The 13,055-nt window shown below is 43.8% G+C and overlaps 2 non-coding genes across 2 annotated transcripts; both read left to right on the top strand.

The window, feature by feature from the left end:
- The first annotated feature begins 3,913 nt into the window (after nucleotides 1-3,913).
- Nucleotides 3,914-3,987, top strand: TRNAN-GUU (transfer RNA asparagine (anticodon GUU)). Its single transcript has one exon. It is a non-coding gene; the product is annotated as a tRNA-Asn (tRNA).
- Nucleotides 3,988-11,017: 7,030 nt separating this feature from the next.
- TRNAV-CAC (transfer RNA valine (anticodon CAC)) lies at nucleotides 11,018-11,090 on the top strand. Its single transcript has one exon. It is a non-coding gene; the product is annotated as a tRNA-Val (tRNA).
- Nucleotides 11,091-13,055: the final 1,965 nt, after the last annotated feature.

The raw sequence follows: 13,055 nt of genomic DNA, 5'->3' as shown, positions 1-13,055 counted from the left end.
ATGATACTGAAGTGAAAGGGACTAAGTAACAGCATTGTTTGATCTGTGTGATGACTACAAATTATGTACATATTTCAAATTTTATTGAGCTGTGCAAAAAATGTACAAAGCTGGTGGGTTTACACTACCTGACTTTGACTTACTATAAACTATTATAAATAAAACAGGGGCAGTAGCATAAGGAAGATAATATAGATAAATGGAACTGAGTTGGGAGACCTAAAATAGACTCACACTTACATAGTCAGTTGGTTTTCAATAAAGATCTAAATTCAATGGGCAAAAGAATGTTGCTGAAACCAATGGTGCTGGAAAGAAACTCTATTCCTGCCTTACCACAGTCACGAAAGTTAATTTTTGATGGATCATAGAGTGAAACATTAAAGCTAAAACTATAAAGAATGAAGAAAACATATGAAAATATCTTTATGACCTGGGTAGGCAAAGATTCCTACACAGAAAAAGATTCCTACACAGAAAACAGAAAATAATCAATATAAAGGATAGTGATAGTAAATTAGACTTTATGGACGTTTTAAAAAATCTTCTCATCAAAGGACCCCCTTAAGAAAGTGAAAAGGCAAGCCACAGACTGAGAGACTAAATATTCAAGAAACAAATCTGACAAAGTACCTGTGTCCAGAATACCTTATAAGTTCTTAAAGATTGATTTAAAAATCAAGCAATGCATTTTTTTTTAAAGATTTTGTTTTTTCCTTTTTCTCCCCAAAGCCCCCTGGTACATAGTTGTGTATTCTTCGTTGTGGGTTCCTCTAGTTGTGGCATGTGGGACACTGCCTCAGCGTGGTCTGACGAGCAGTGCTATGTCCGCGCCCAGGATTCGAACCGACGAAACACTGGGCCGCCTGCAGCGGAGCGCGCGAACTTAACCATTCGGCCACGGGGCCAGCCCCTCAAGCAATGCATTTTTAAAAATACGGGCAAAGGACTTGAACAGACACTTCAGAAAGAAAGATATACAAATAGTTAGTAAGCACAGAAAAGAGTGCTCAATATCATTAGTTGTCAGGGAAATGGAAATTAAATGCACATTGAGATATCATTACACTCAGTATAATAAATAAAATTGCGAAGTCTGAAAACACCAAATTTTGGTGAAGATGTGAAACACGTTAAAGAAAAAATTATTCATGACTTTTGTTAAAGGACAGGAAGTCAGACTTTATTCTGGAAGACTATTACAATGGGACTTTGTAGTAGAAGAGAGAAATCAAACTCAATTCTTAATACAAGGAAAAGTGGAAATTTATAGCAAGGAGCAGGGTGAAGGTTAGTGAGTGGAAAATTACTAAGAGGAAACATCAGGGTTAAGGGGAGATTCTGGCTAAACCAACCTAACGGATTCTTGCTGAAGGTAGGCCAATGTGATCAGGTATCACCTGGTGGACAGTGGAGGATGGGGAACCTGATCAAATATCGTGGATGGGGGAATTCTGGTTAAAATGACTTAGCAGGATTCTTGCTAAAATTGGACAATGCAAAGACAAACTCAGAAGTTTGAAAGTTAGGGCCTACTTGAGAAGAGATTTCAGAGGAAACTGAGCCGAGTTTGGTGAAGAAGAGAAGTTTTATTCAACAACCAGAACTGTCATTGTCGGTGTGACTCTAAAATGATACAACCATTTTGGGAAATATTTTGGCAGTTTCTTATCAAATTAAACATACACCTCCCCTTTTGATTCCATCAAATCCTCCCTTAGGTATTTATCCCAGAGAAATAAAAAAATGCATCCACAAATGCATTGTAATAGAACATTGTCATAGAAGCTTTGCTCACAATAGACAAGACTGGAAACAACCCTAATGTCTAAGAGAACAGTAAAGGAATTGTGAAATATCTGTGCAATGTGTAGGGGAGGCAGACATTTCCTCTACCCGCTCTGGGTCCTTCTGGCTGGAGAAGGAGTTAAATTCACATGAGACAGAATAACAGGAGAAAATTAAACAAAGCTTTATAACATGTATACATGGGAGAGGCTCAGGCAACCTGAGCAACTCACCAAAATGGCTGAAGCCACCACCGTAAATATCTTCAGCTAAAGACAAAGGAGGATGTTGGGGGTGGGGGGAGTCAGTTACAGGAGTTTACCAGACAAGTTCAGTAAACCAGAGTAAAATTATTATGCAGATTTAAGTCCTTGCCTTCTTCATTGATTAAGAGTTTCTAGAGATAAGGTCATTCTCCCCTTCTTCCTGGTACAGAGAGGGAGACACCTTTACAGATGGAGATTTCCTTTACAAATGTAAACGTCTCTTAACAAAGGGTAAGTAAATTCTACTTTTCAGAGTTTCTTTCCTGTTTGCAGTTTTTTAAAAGTGACCAGCCCCAAATAATCCTCATGCCAAAGAGACATATCTTGGCGTGGCCAAGTCCAGTCCCCTACAAATGGAATATTACTCAACAATTTAAAAGAAAGGAAAATTTGATATACTCAGTGACACAGATAAAACTCAAAGACATTGTGCAGAGAGAAAGAAGTGGACACAAAAGCACATATACCCTTTGATTCCATTTAGAGGAATTTCTAGAAGAAACAAAACTAATTTAAGGTGAAAAAAAAATCAGGATAGTGGTGGTCAAAAGATTCAGAAGATAAGGACAATAATATTCACGATTCTGCTGCTTATAACGTTATTGATCCAGTAGTTACTAAATCCAGGCATATCTGACAGCAACAGAATGAAGGAGAATATCCTTATTAGTCCCATTTTACAGAAGAAAGAAGTGAGGCACATAAAGTGTACTTTATTTGTCCAAGGCCACACGAGGGCAGAACCAGATTTACAGCCCAGAGCTGATACTCTTGAGGACGGATTAGGTTGGGTCTTTCTTTGCAGATTTGGATATTTCAGGATTTCTCAACTGTAGGGATGGGAAGAAGAGCGAGAAGGAGAGAGGGCAAGAGAGGGAGTGAAAGAGGGATGGAAGCACAAATTCTCTCCCCGCCCCCCCCATTCCTTCCTCCCTCCCTCTGTCGTTTTCTCTCTTGCTTTCTCTCCCACTTCAGCTCTCTCCCTCCTTCCCCATTCTGCTATATACCAAAACCAATTCTCATCTTTATGGATCTGGCCTGGGGTTTCTTGGCTCTTGTCCAAACCCCACCTACCCCGCTGGTTTTCTCTGGGTACCATTTCCCTGTTGGCCCCGCCCCTTTCCCTCTCCTGGGGATCTACTCCGCAGAACAAGCGGCCTAGTGGAGCACCAGGAGCCCACAGCGCAGACTGGCATCGTAGGCCTTTCCCGTTGCCCGCCCCACGAAATCAATTAACCGGAGTGAAGTCCGGTTCTTTTAGAAAGAACTTTCCGCTTTGAAAGACCTTTCATTATTTCCATTCTCAGGATTCTTCATGGAACTAAAAGCTACAGACGACAATGTATTCATTCAACAAGTCCTAGTAGAGAGTCCTGTGGAGTGGCAAATCCTATTGTCGACAAAGGGACACAGGAGCGACCACTGCCCTCGTGGAGCTCCGGTGCTGGACACAGGAACCTGCAGCATCTTTCCGAAGGCGTCTCAGAAGCCTGGGCAAACGCTCATTCTTTTAGGTGAAAATGAAGAAAACGGCAAGAGCCATCACGAGAGCCCACAGGCTGTTCACCTTCCCTAGGCCCCCACGTGGCTCGGGGGATCGCGCACCCGGGCGTCTCGAGGGACGCTGGCCTCTGAGGCGGGTGATGGGCAGGGCGGGACGAGGCCGTTCTGCTGCCCTTCTAGTTTCGGAATCATCAAGTGCACCAGTTTCCAACGCGACAAACAGCATGATTCATCGCTCTGGTCTCTCCGTTTTTCCGAGGCTTTGGACTTGCAGGTGGACTTCAGGGCGGGCGACACATCCTGGGGGCTGAGTAGGTGCTCACATCCTAAGGAGACCAGGAGGCGGAGGCGCTCGAGTCCCTGTGGCGCAATCGGTTAGCGCGTTCGGCTGTTAACCGAGAGGTTGGTGGTTCGATCCCACCCAGGGACGTAAGCCCGTGGATTCCAACTTCGTCCTACGTGTTTCCTGCTCTCCATCTCCTGTGGATTTTTCTCTTACACAATTTACCCTCCTGTGTTCTGGGCTCTATCCTCCTCACACCTCCACAACCAGATTCTCACACAGTGTCTGCTGGGATGTCAGGTTTCTACATGCAGTAGAGGAACTCCTGAAACAGAGTTCTGCTTCTGGTGTGGTGAGATAAAATCTTTATTCTGCCCTTTACAGGCTTGAAGAGTAAGCTGAACTTTTGGTGCTTCAGCATTTCTCTGTGCGTGTGTGTGTGTGTGTTTAATTTTCTAGACATACTTGCATTCCTTTTTCAAAATGCTTACTTTGGGAAGATTGAGCTTCTCAATTGTGCTTACTTTTTTGTTTTAATTAAGACTAATATTTAGAGCGTTTCGGGTTCACAGCAAAATTGGAGGGGAAGGTACAGAGATTCCTCGCACGCTCCCTGTCTCCCTCCCATATGCATAGCCTCCCTCTTTATTAGCATCCCCTAACAGAGTGGTACATTTGTTGCGGCTGATGAATCTACATTGACACATCACAATCTCCAAAGTCTGTAGTATACATTACAGGTCACTCTTGGTGTTGCACATTCCATGGGTTTGGAGAATTTATAATGACATGTATCTGCCATTATAGTCTCATACAGAGTGTTTTCACTATCCTGAAAGTCCTTCCTGCTCTGCCTATCCATCCCCCTCACCCCACCGCTGGCAACCACTGATCTTTTTACTCTCTCCATTGTTTTGTCTTTTCTAGAACGTCACAGAGTTGGAATCATACAATATGGAGCCTTTTCACATTGGCTTCTGTCACTTAGGAATATGCATTTAAGATTCCTTCATGTTTTTCATGGCTTGATAGCTTATTTCTTTTTAATGCTGAGTAATATTCCATTATCTGGATGGACCACTGTTTATCCATTTAACTAGTGAAAAACATCTTGATTGCTTCAAAGTTTTGGCAATTATAAATAAAGCTGCTATAGATATCTGTGTGCAAGTTTTTGCGTGGGCATAACTTTTCGACTCCTTTGGATAAATAGCAAGGAGTGCAATTGCTGGATCATATGTTAAGAATATTTTTAGTTTTGGAAGACACTACCAAACTCTTGCAAAGTGTCTGTACCATTTTGCGTTCCCACCAGCAGTGAATGAGAGTTCCTGTTGCTCCACATCCTTGGCAGCATTTGGGGTTGGTGTGCCACAGGTTTTTCATCTGTAAATATGAGGCCAACGAAAGTTTCCTTCCCCCAGGATGTGCCTGGATTTGGTAACTGCTCTATCAATAATGTTGTGATCTGGTGAATCATCATTATCCTCTGCATTATTTTTGACAAAGGCACTTCTTCCATAGTTTGTGCATTATTTAACCTTTTTCATATTGCTTTTTAAATTAAGTTGACTTCATGGTTTTATGACTACAAATAATGCTGCAACCCTCATTCTTGTTCCCATATCTTTGGCTACTTACACAGGTATTTCTGTAGAGTGGACAACTGGAAGTGCACTGTCTAAATTGTAGTGTTTATACGCTTGTAATTTCAGTAAATCCTGCAAATTTGCCTTCCACAGAAGCAGTACCAAATTACTCTCCAATTTATTTTCCAACTCTATCAATGTCCCCTTCTTCACTTACTTGCCAACACAATAATCTTTCTATACATCCATCTATGATATTCTAAGAAGGGAGTGGTACCCCTCTGACTTAACTAAGGGGGAGGTACAACAGAAGGGTGTTTGAGCATTACACAGAGAGATTCTGTTGCGTACGTTGGACAGCTAATGGTGGTTGACAGGGATCTATTCCCTGTTAGGTAGTAGATGACAGCTAATCTAGTCTGTGAGCCTCTTTTGATTGCCTGTTGTGCTGTGGATTCTTGTATTTCCTGGTACTTGAGACCGTAGTGATACTGAGCAATGAGTTCACTCTGCTCTCCTTGATCTGAGCCAATTAATCACAATGAGTTAGGGAGTGAGAAAGGAAGATTTAATTGGATTAGCTGACGTGATCAGGAAGATGACAGACTAATGTCTCAAAAAAAAACCATCTTCAAGGATTACAGAACCTTGAGGTAGTTATATAGGGAAAATGGGCAGTAAGGAGGGGTTTTGTTTCAGGCAGAGCATGTGAATTTTTTTAGAGTATGTGCAGAGAAGTGAGTAGTCACACAGAGGAGGGGCTGGGGCCATTTGGCGTAACAAGATGGCCTCACTTATGCTCACTTACAGTAGCGATGAGAAGTTGTTCACATCTTGTCTCTCCAGTGAGGGAACTTTATGGGCCCAATCAGTAGTTGTCAATTTCTGCAAAAAGTGGAGTATCTGTAATAAGGATGATCTGAATACACTTGGTCCCTCCACAGGAACTCTTGGCTTTAATAAATTGCTTGAATGAAAGGAGGTGTTAGTACAGGAAGAAAACTGAATTTCTAGCATGCAGGGGGCAACTTTCATTGATTGGTAAACTCAAGTTTCTAAATAGCTAAAAGATTTTTCTTTAATGTTCTTTAAAGATTGTTCAAATGAGACCCAAGAAAGGAGAGGAAAAAAGATATTTATATCATGGCAAACAAGCAATTAAATGAGCAACATGAACAATTCTGACAATTATACAAATCAAGATTTAATACTTCCCAAAACTATAAGCAGTAAGGTCAGCCCTTAGTAAAATCATGAAAATCAATAACTTTGTGAACAGATATATACCCTGGAAAAGACAATGTCTTGCGCGACTCAAAAGGACGTCATGGAATTACTCCAATTTTTAGCAATGAGGGTCCTTCAAGGACCTCATGTTGCTAAATTATTTCCTTTTGTTTCCTTCACCAGTAAGCACTGTTAATAGATGTCATTGCCTCTCTTCCCACCTTAAATAATGATACCACAGTTAGTTCCTTTAGAATGCCCAGTAGGTTGATGGGATCTTTCCCTTTTGTAAATATATTTTCTCAGAGACAAATCGATATGCTTTCTCTTCCTCTGGAGGGAATAGACAAATTAGCTCTCAAAAACTTTAAAGGTGTTACTGCCAGATTAGTTTAAGGGTGGTAATAATCACTTATATAAATTTAAAATAAGAGAATTAAGAATTTCTAGAAAAAATGTTTTGCTACTTATGCTTTAAATGTGATATATCCATAAGGAAAAATTTTGTTGCTGAATTTGCAACATGGAAAAATAAATGATTTAGCTATAGATTGAATGAATGGTCTTGATTGCTTGGTACAAAAAAAGGAAAGAAATGAAGTTGATAGAGAGGAATCTTAATACTTTTCAACAATTTAAGTAATTTAAATATTTGATATATAATGGCATTGAACAAGTTTATGTCATGTTGGATATTTTATTTATCAAGGTGACTCCTTACAAAAATTAGAATGGTTTAATAATTTTAGTTTAAAAAGTATCATGTATTTTCCTTCAGATTTTCTCATAATGTGGAAAATAATGGTTACATAATACTCTAGTATATACAAGTCTTGGGTTTCTTTTGGCTTGAAAGTCCTAATTCAGTTAAATTTCCTAAATTTCCTATACCGGTTGTACTGCTAAAATAAGCAAACGTTAATTCCAATAAGTATTTCAATTGATAAAATTTTAAAGTTATGAGTTCAAGTAATTAAATATTCCAGACGCTATCTTTAGAAGGGGATAAATTCTTACACTTCTAGCAACCAGAGGACTCAATTATTCCATTTACAACTTTTGATAAATATTTTTAGGTGTCTTCTAATATATGATCCCAACATTCTCACATTCCAATATGTATCAGCTTATTTTACAATTTAAAGACCGATAGTTAACCTTAAACCTTTGACTAATATTAAATTGTTATTTAATGAATAATCTTTGATTGCCTGCAAATTCTCTCTCTCTCTTTCCTGTTTGCTCTAATCTCCCGATAGATTGGCTGGCCACATAAATATCACTTTACTTGGGGAATGTTGTTGTTTGCTGAGTTTGCCTAGATTTCTGTATTTTGTGGGTATGTGGCTGGAGCTGTGGATATTCTTATGTGTTCTCTTGACTCTCTGCAAAGTGCAATAGAGCGGTTTGTTGTTTCCAGTGTTCTGACGTTTGAAACTCACATACCTTGGTGTTGTGCACTGCACAGCTTCTCAAACTGCCACCTACATTTCCTGTTTGACATGGACTTTTTGCATGGTACTTGCTTTTGATCACAGCAACCACCAAAATCCAGCTTTGCAAAGAAAGGGTATCATTGAAAAATATGTAGTGTGATCTAATGTTGGTGAATTTTAATTTACGTGACTATCATCTCAATAAACCTGATTTAAAAAAAAAAGAAAAGACTGACAATTCCACATGTTGACCGGATGGGGAGCCCTGGAAACTCTCATCCATTTCTGGTAAGAGTATAAATATGTTGAACAATGCTGGAAGAATTTTTGGAAGTATCACCTAAGGGTTGTACATACACACTTGTGTGCTGTGGCCCAGAAATTCTACTTTTAGCTCTATACCTTACACCTGCACTGTCCAGTATGGTAGCTACGAGACACGTGTAGCCTCTGAACACTTGAAATGTTGCTAGCGTCTCATGTTGCAGTGATAATATTTTTGATACAGTAGGTCTCCTAAAACATTATTAAAATTGATTTCACCTTTTTTATTTTAATTTTTAAAATACACCTACCAGGAAATTTAAAATTCCTATGACTGGCATTACATTTCTATTGGAACGGGCCGCCCCAGAGAAACGTGTGAGTGTGTCCACCAAAAGACATATAAAAGATTGTTCCTACCAATTCGAAATATCCTAAACTGCAAACGACTCATATGCCCAACAACAGTAGAAGAAATACATATGTTGAGGTATGTTCATACAAGGAACACACACGGAAACAAAGAACTACGTGGAAAACATGCATACATTTCATAAACGTAATGTTGAAATGACAGGAGTCACACCCACGCCCCTCTCCCACAAAAACCCCTGTACATACTTTATAATTCAATTTATGTGGAAGTAAAGGGCAGGAAAAACTAACAGACATTGGTGGAAGTTGGTGAGTGGTGGGGGTGGAGATGACTCTGTGAGCTCTTGCATGGCAAGAGTCACGAGGAAGCTTTCTGGGGTCTGGAAACATGCTACACCTCAGTCCGGGCACCACATCAGTAGTTATTCAGGTCGGTTTACATTGGTAAAGGTTTTCGAACAGTACACATTAGGTCCTTTATATTTATTACACCACAACAAAAAAAGTTGAAAGCCACCCGATTATTGCTAAAGTGATATTGAGATTTATTCTTCTGGTTTGGCCTAGGCTGTTGGATGCAAAGTAAGTTCAAAATCTTTATTGTGATATTTCTGCTGTCCTCAGGTTTTTGACTTTCCTCCGCAATCTGATATCTGGTTACGTATATGTTGCTCACGACCGTTACTTTAAGCTGATATCCAACTGTGTGAGGGAGAGACCGAAGTGCCCATGGTCAAATCTGCTCTTTTGAGAATAATTGTGACCCCAAAAGGGGGAGAGAGGAGATTGAGAAATCCTGATGAGGAAAATAGCACAATTAGGCTTAACTGACTCAGAGGTGCCAAAGGAAGGACACTGGCAGGTATTACACAAAGAAAGTCACCCCATTCATTCCACAGCCAAGCCTTCGAGAATTTTTGGAGCATCTATAAGTAGCCAAAATTGTTTATCTGATGACTTTGTCAGCTTCACCAGAACAAGCCATCAGACAAGCCGTTTGATGCCTTTCTGCTCACCCGTTTCCTAAGGAAAAGATAAATACAATTCCCCATTCCCAAGCTATCTGTGGTTTCTTTTTCCTTTCTTCTGCCTCTTCTATAAATTCTGTTTTTGTCTTTGTTTCATGACAACATTCTAATAACTGTTTCCCATTTTTATGAGTAAGCATGTGAGCTAACACTCAAATCTCTTATTTACTACTACTAATTAAATATAGTTTTCATCCTAACGTCTGTAGACACATCGTAGCTAGCTTTGAACTATATTCCAGGCAGACACACTTCCATGGAAAGTTTAGCCCTCGAGCCGTTGGAAGACAGGTCCTTCTCAGTCTTTAAATAAAGCCAGTTCCCCGTTGGTGTGTAGGTAACAAACCCGTTGCAATTCTCTGTGTCTAAACCTCTTTCCTCCTCCACTCTGGTCCTTGTGTCTCACCCTCTGCTTCTGGTGGATCTGGGAAACCTGTTGCGCTCTTGCTTTGCTCCAGGATGCTCTTTTGCTCTCAGGAGGGACTCGGGAATGAAGGGTAATGGCCACCGGATCGGAGCCCCTGAGGTGCCAGAGCTTCCCCGGGCTCGGCCATTTGGCTCCCACTGAGGGTCAAGACCTCTCCATCACCGCTCAAGTCCTACCTCAAAACTTTTTCCCTATCTGTCCTCTAAGGCCATTGTTTCCGTGACTTCCATTCTTATACTGAAGTCTTGTCTGTGCGATAGAGAAATCCGCTCTGCAAAAGTCATTAAAACGCCGTTCTTGAGGATCAAACGCAGTGTCCTGGAGATGGGACAAAAATTCCACCTGTGTCCCGCAATTGCTGACAGACCGTCTTACTCCTGCATCACCTAATCCACACCAACACTGCATAGCTCTATGTGGCTGTGAAAATGGCCACGGAGGCGCGCGTCCACAGCCCCGGAGGGGCGACGTCCGGACTCCTGGGCGGCGGCGGGCGCCCGGGGCTCAGACGCACCCACCCGCCGGCTCCTGCAGCTTCCGGGAGCTGCGATCAGCGGGGGCGACTCCTGCACAGGAGCGCCTAGTCCTGGGAGTGGAAATCCTGCGTGTGATGCGGGACCCCGAAGTCAAACTGTGGGGTCCCAGGGCCCTGGCTTCGGGGGTAGGCGCGGAACCCTGAGCCAGGGCCTCTCCGGAGCCGCAGTCTCCCTGCCTGAGGGGTCGCTGGTGCTTCCCGGAGCCTCTCCCAGTTCAAAACAGTGGGCGTCTGGAATGGTTGTGGCAGGACCTAAGGTTTTCATGGATATGTCGTTACGTCTTCCAACACCCCTCGTTTCCGTAGTGTAGTGGTTATCACGTTCGCCTCACGCGCGAAAGGTCCCCGTATCGAAACCGGGCGGAAACAACCTCTTTTTTCCTCAAACTTACCTTCGTGTTGCAAAAACAAGCAGAGGAGGGGACCGGGCGTGGAGGTGCGGCCGCAGCCGCATTTTCCATTCACAAGAAACGTGGCACAACTTCAGTTACTCAGCCCTAGGCCAGTTACTCGGCCTCGGTTGTCTGCTCTGAGTCACAATGGAGACCGGGACACAGTCAGTGAGTCCAAGGCGGGCGCAGGACTAGGCTGGCTTCGCTTACCTTGAGATCCAGACAGACCCTAACCTTCTCATCTGTCTCTGAAGTATTCTCTACAGGCTGACAAGTATCATGTCTCTAAAAACCAAGAACTTCTTTCCTGTGAAGCACACTTGGCTTCCCCACTCCCAGCACACTTGCACAACAGGTTCATTTGCCTGACGGAGCAAAAGAAAACCAGCCGAAGAAACCGGGTCTCCAGGCAAAGGCACGTAGACGGAGCCTCGTGCTCCCCCGGTCAAGCTGGTCTGGGCACGAAAAGGAGCCTGTACACGTGCCGTTGTCAGGAGAGCCGCTTGAGCCAGGTCAGCGATCAGGGCGCAGACCGGCTCCGCTCCTCACCCCCTCAGACCCAAGGGCGCCCCTTACTCAGAAGGAAACCGAGGTTCGGAAAGAGCACGTCCTTGGCTCTGCCGCACACAGTGCTAAAGCTACACCAGAAGGGAAGACAGACCAGTTCCCCTGTGGTCAGGCCTCAGAGCCCAAAGCGTCCCGAGCGTCCCCCGGGCTGAGAGAGGTGAAGGGTGATGGGCAGCCGGCTGGGGGCTGGGGGCCCTGCACCGCTGCGTTCAGCCCTGGGCCGCTGGGACTCGTCTGCGCTTCTGCTCTCCGCGTCTCAGAAATCGAACCTTTGCTTTCAGAACTGTCACCTGGAGAGGCCAAGTTAGAGCCCTTGTGTGACTCCCCGGTGGCCTGGGGCTAGGAGTAGGCACTTTCACTGGGCTCCGGGATTGGTTCCCCATCAGCGACGTCTCTGGGCACGGCCTCCGCATGCAGGAGTCTTCTCTTCACCCCCAGAGGTGAGGTGGGCCTCAAGCTCCAGACGCAGGGAAGAGCCTCTGCGGGAGGCCAGGCCACAGGGGCCAAGGCATCTACCTCCCAGGCTGCAGAGGTGAGATGTGAGGGGCAGCCTGCGCTCCTCCTCCCTTGTCTCAGAAACCTAATGTCTCACTTTGAGTTTTCATCTAAAGAGAACTTGGGGCTTAGGTTCCAATTGCTGCTTAAAAATAATTGAAACATTCAAAAAAGTTGCAGGCATTGTATTTCGTCACCTAAATGCACCAGTTAGCCATTTCCCACTTTGGGTTTCTCGCTCTTTTTCCACATATTCGTGATTTGCGACACCCTTTGAGAGTAATTGCAGACATCTCAGAATCATTTAGTGGACCGCTGTTGCCCCTTTCCTTTCGCAATGTCCCTTGGAACCAGCTGGAGGACTTTTCCTCCAAGGACAGGGGAGGCCTTTGTCCTCTGGAGGAGACCCCTCTTGCCCTTTCAGGAACCTGACACCCGTTTCCTTCAGGCTATAGAGAAGCTTCAGGCGGAGTTTGATTGGGCTCTCCCCTTCTCCCCGACAGTGCAGGCCAGGCCCGCCCTCTGCTTGGAGGAACAGATAGGTTGTCAGTCTCCCCAGCACCATCTGCCCTCCGGACTCCTCCTCGTTGCTTTGGCGGGCAGTGGGGTCTTGAGTCCGCCTGAGCTCTAGCGCTGCCCACCTCTTCAGGGAGACCCTCCAGGGGAGCGCAGCTGCCCCCTTGGCTCCTGCCTGGCTCTCTCTGCCCTGCTGGGATCTTCAAGAGTTGTGACCCGACAAAAAGGTGAAGGATCCTTCCTTGTGGTGCGAGGTTGAGGGGAGCAGGTGGAAAATGAATCAGAGGGAAGGCGAGAGTTCTCAAGACCTTTCCAGAATCCTGCATCTGGCACTGTCAGGTAGGCGGCTGCCCTGTGAGAATGG

The sequence above is a fragment of the Equus caballus genome, chromosome 5 (assembly GCF_041296265.1).
Source record: "Equus caballus isolate H_3958 breed thoroughbred chromosome 5, TB-T2T, whole genome shotgun sequence".
Taxonomy (NCBI): domain Eukaryota; kingdom Metazoa; phylum Chordata; class Mammalia; order Perissodactyla; family Equidae; genus Equus; species Equus caballus.
Note: the sequence above shows the minus strand (reverse complement) of the source record. Positions and strands in the feature narration are given on the sequence as shown.